This window comes from Petromyzon marinus, unplaced genomic scaffold (genome assembly GCF_048934315.1).
Source record: "Petromyzon marinus isolate PM22_M1 ecotype Great Lakes invasive population unplaced genomic scaffold, UKy_Petmar_22M1.pri1.0 PM_G_Scaffold_42, whole genome shotgun sequence".
Classification (NCBI taxonomy): Eukaryota; Metazoa; Chordata; class Hyperoartia; order Petromyzontiformes; family Petromyzontidae; genus Petromyzon; species Petromyzon marinus.
Genome location: NW_027422994.1, coordinates 1,311,058 through 1,316,942, shown reverse-complemented (window position 1 = coordinate 1,316,942; position 5,885 = coordinate 1,311,058).

Genomic DNA, 5,885 nt, shown 5'->3' with positions numbered 1-5,885 from the left:
TAACTCACCCGCTCACTCACCCGCTCACCCACTCACTAACTCACCCACTCACTCACCCAACCACTCACTCACCCGCTCACTCACCCATCCACTCACCCACCCACTCACTCACCCGCTCACTCACCCACCCACTCACTAACTCACCCGCTCACTCACCCGCTCACTCACCCACTCACTCGCTCACTCACCCGCTCACTCACCCACCCACTCACCTGCTCACTCACCCGCTCACTCACTCACCCGCTCACTCACTCACTCACTAACTCACCCGCTCACTCACTCACCCGCTCACTCACCCGCTCACTCACCCGCTCACTCACCCGCTCACCCACTCACTCACTCACCCACCCACTCACTCACCCGCTCACTCACCCACCCACTCACCCGCTCACTCACCCACCCACTCACTCACCCGCTCACTCACCCACCCACTCACCCGCTCACTAACTCACCCGCTCACTCACCCACTCACTAACTCACCCGCTCACTCACCCACTCACTAACTCACCCGCTCACTCACCCGCTCACTCACCCACTCACTAACTCACCCGCTCACTCACCCACTCACTCACCCACTCACTAACTCACCCGCTCACTCACCCACTCACTCATACACTCACCCACTCACTCACCCGCTCACCCACTCACTAACTCACCCGCTCACTCACCCATCCACTCATCCACTCACTCACCCGCTCACTCACCCGCTCACTCACCCGCTCACTCACCCATCCACTCACCCACTCACTTACCCAACCACTCACTCACCCGCTCACTCACCCATCCACTCACCCACTCACTCACCCACCCACTCACTCACCCACTCACCCACCCACCCACTCACCCGCTCACTCACCCATCCACTCATCCACTCACCCACCCACCCACCCAACCACTCACCCACTCACTCACTCACCCACTCACTCACCCACCCACTCATCCACTCACCCACTCACTCACTTACCCACTCACTAACTCACCTGCTCACTCACCCGCTCACTCACTCACCCGCTCACTCACCCACTCACTAACTCACCCGCTCACTCACTCACCCGCTCACCCGCTCACTCACCCATCCGCTCACCCACTCACTTACCCAACCACTCACTCACCCGCTCACTCACCCATCCACTCACCCACTCACTCACCCACTCACTCACCCATCCACTCACCCGCTCACTAACTCACCCGCTCACTCACCCGCTCACTCACCCACCCACTCACCCGCTCACTCACCCGCTCACTCACCCATCCACTCACCCACTCACTAACTCACCTGCTCACTCACCCGCTCACTCGCTCACCCGCTCACTCACCCACTCACTAACTCACCCGGTCACTCACTCACCCGCTCACCCGCTCACTCACCCATCCGCTTACCCACTCACTTACCCAACCACTCACTCACCCGCTCACTCACCCGCTCACTCACCCGCTCACTCACCCACTCACTCACCCAACCACTCACTCACCCGCTCACTCACCCATCCACTCACCCACTCACTCACCCGCTCACTCACCCACTCACTAACTCACCCGCTCACTCACCCACTCACTCACTAACTCACTAACTCACCCGCTCACTCACCCGCTCACTCACCCACTCACCCACCCACCCACTCACCCGCTCACTCACCCACTCACTCACTCACCCACTCACCCACCCAACCACTCACCCACTCACTCACTCACCCACTCACCCACCCACCCACTCACCCGCTCACTCACCCATCCACTCATCCACCCACCCACTCACCCGCTCACTCACCCATCCACTCATCCACTCACCCACCCACCCACCCAACCACTCACCCACCCACCCACCCAACCACCCACCCACCCAACCACTCACTCACTCACCCGCTCACTCACCCACTCACTCACTCACCCACTCACTCACCCACTCACCCACCCACCCACTCACCCGCTCACCCACCCACCCACTCACCCGCTCACTCACCCATCCACTCATCCACTCACCCACCCATCCACTCACCCACTCACTCACCCACCCACTCACCCGCTCACCCACCCATCCACTCACCCGCTCACTCACCCATCCACTCACCCACTCACCCACCCACCCGCTCACCCACCCACCCACCCAACCACTCACCCACCCAACCACTCACCCACCCACCCAACCACCCACCCACCCAACCACTCACTCACTCACCCGCTCACTCACCCACTCACTCACTCACCCACTCACTCACCCACTCACCCACCCACCCACTCACCCGCTCACCCACCCACCCACCCACTCACCCACTCACCCACCCACCCACTCACCCGCTCACTCACCCATCCACTCATCCACTCACCCACCCATCCACTCACTCACCCACTCACCCACGCACCCACTCACCTGCTCACTCACCCATCCACTCATCCACTCACCCACCCACTCACTCACTCACCCACTCACCCACCCACTCACTCACCCACTCACCCACCCACCCACTCACCCGCTCACTCACCCATCCACTCATCCACTCACCCACCCACCCACCCAACCACTCACCCACTCACCCACGCACCCACTCACCCGCTCACTCACCCATCCACTCATCCACTCACTCACCCACTCACCCACTCACTCACTTACCCAACCACTCACTCACCCGCTTACTCACCCATCCACTCACCCACTCACTCACCCACCCACTCACTCACCCACTCACCCACCCACCCACTCACCCGCTCACTCACCCATCCACTCATCCACTCACCCACCCACCCACCCAACCACTCACTCACTCACCCACTCACTCACCCACCCACTCACCCGCTCACTCACCCACTCACCCACTCACCCACTCACCCACCCATCCACCCACTCACTCACCCACTCACCCACCCATCCACTCATCCACTCACCCACCCACCCACCCAACCACTCACTAACTCACCCGCTCACTCACCCGCTCACTCACCCATCCACTCATCCACTCACTCACCCACTCACCCACGCACCCACTCACCCGCTCACTCACCCATCCACTCACCCACTCACTCACCCACCCATCCACTCATCCACTCACCCACCCACCCACCCAACCACTCACCCACCCACCCAACCACCCACCCACCCACCCAACCACTCACTCACTCACCCGCTCACTCACCCACTCACTAACTCACCCGCTCACTCACCCACTCACTCACTCACCCACTCACTCACCCACTCACCCACCCACCCACTCACCCGCTCACCCATCCACCCACCCACTCACTCACTCACCCACTCACTCACCCACTCACCCACCCACCCACTCACCCACTCACCCACCCACCCACTCACCCGCTCACTCACCCATCCACTCATCCACTCACCCACCCATCCACTCACTCACCCACTCACCCACGCACCCACTCACCCGCTCACTCACCCATCCACTCATCCACTCACCCACCCACTCACTCACTCACCCACTCACCCACCCACTCACTCACCCACTCACCCACCCACCCACTCACCCGCTCACTCACCCATCCACTCATCCACTCACTCACCCACTCACCCACTCACTCACTTACCCAACCACTCACTCACCCGCTCACTCACCCATCCACTCACCCACTCACTCACCCACCCACTCACTCACCCACTCACCCACCCACCCACTCACCCGCTCACTCACCCATCCACTCATCCACTCACCCACCCACCCACCCAACCACTCACCCACTCACTCACTCACCCACTCACTCACTCACTCACCCACCCACTCACCCGCTCACTCACCCACTCACCCACTCACCCACTCACCCACCCACTCACTCACCCACTCACCCACCCACCCAACCACCCACCCACCCACCCAACCACTCACTCACTCACCCGCTCACTCACCCACTCACTCACTCACCCACTCACTCACCCACTCACCCACCCACCCACTCACCCGCTCACCCACCCACCCACCCACTCACTCACTCACCCACTCACTCACCCACTCACCCACCCACCCACTCACCCACTCACCCACCCACCCACTCACCCGCTCACTCACCCATCCACTCATCCACTCACCCACCCATCCACTCACTCACCCACTCACCCACGCACCCACTCACCCGCTCACTCACCCATCCACTCATCCACTCACCCACCCACTCACTCACTCACCCACTCACCCACCCACTCACTCACCCACTCACCCACCCACCCACTCACCCGCTCACTCACCCATCCACTCATCCACTCACTGATTGGTGCACAGGTATTGTGGTTAATGCAGTAGACATGAATCCTTGTAAAAAGGTTTCAGTTTTGTTGCCATCAAAAAGGGGAAAAACCCTATTATTATTACATTTTGGAACTGGCAAAGGAGGTCTAATGATAATTTAACTTTGTGTTGCATCTGCAAAAACTACGGACCGTTCACTGTGAAGCGAATTCGCTGCGTGTCATCCCTGTTGCTATATGCACATTAACGCTCAGGTAATGGAAACCTTCACCTGTGGATGTTCTAGATTTGAAGCTTTCGCGACTGCAATGATCCATACTCTTTGGTTCTATTCGGTAAAGTCACGTCACAAACAACAACAAAATAAAAATTGAAAAATTCTCACGACGTTTCGGCCACAACACAAGTGGCCTTCATCAGGTGAAGGGACCGTGCTGTCATGAGGACAGCATTGGAGTGAAAACAGCCTCCCACACAGCTTAAAGTACGCGACCTGGGCTTGGCTGTTTTCACTCCAACGCTGTCCTCGTGACAGCACGGTCCCTTCACCTGATGAAGGCCGCTTGCGTTGTGGCCGAAACGTTGTGAGAATTTTTAATTTTTTTGCTTGTTACGTGACTTTAGCGAATAGAACCAAAGAGTACCCTGTGGATATATTGAGTGGCTCTCTTTGCGTTACAGAGCTGGGCCATGACCTGAACGACAACGCAGACCTCCCGGAGAAAAAACACAAAGGGCTTTGGAGCTTTTTGCGGCCAAAGATAAAGAAGGTCAGTACGTGACACACTTGCACCCCTGCGTATTTGAAATTGAGCAGTGGTTTTTCTTGCCGTGGTGTTCTCTTGTGACTTCATTAAACGGTGTGTTATTCTCTTGTCGAGAGGAGTGTCATGTGTAGATACACGGAGACATGTTTGTAACAAGATATAGTAATAGGTTTTACCCTTTTGACTGGCACAAAAACTGACACCTTTATTCAAGGCATCATGTTTGCAATAACCACAACACAAGCAGTCAAAATGCAAACAAAAAAGACAACTCTGAAAATAATAATATTGGCACTGTCCTTGAATTTGATTGGTCCACACCCGAGACGGCTTTTCTTAGAGCCTAGTCTCCACTGGTGTTGGACCAGAAGACGCCAAAAGGCGTACTAAAAGGGTAAAACCTATTCCTATATCTTGTTTCTGGCAAAGGAGGTCTCATAATGTAAAAGGTTTCAGTTTTGTTGCCAGAAAAAAGGTTGAAAAACCCCCTATTATTATTACATTTTGGCTACTGGCAAAGGAGGTCTAACGATGTAAACCTTGTGTTTCCTGCTCAGAGCCCTCCAGGCCAGCCGCGCCTCGCACAGGAGACCGGAAGAAGCCGGTCACCCCCTCCCGCACCGTTGGCCTCGCCTTCGACCCGGGCCGCTGGAGCCACGTCGCCGTTTCAAGCACAATGCACCATATATTATCATAGTATGTTTTTTGTTTGCATTTTGACTGCAGGTATTGTGGTTAATGCAGTAGGCATGAATCCTTGTTAAAAAGGTTTCAGTTTTGTTGCCAGAAAAAAGGGGAAAACCCAACTATTATTAAAGTTAAATTAATTAAGCCTTTCAATATGTGGTCTATTTATTTATTAATTGTACGACGCTTGAAACCCAAGAAACTTCAAATTGCAAAAGGTGTACTATTTTCACGCACG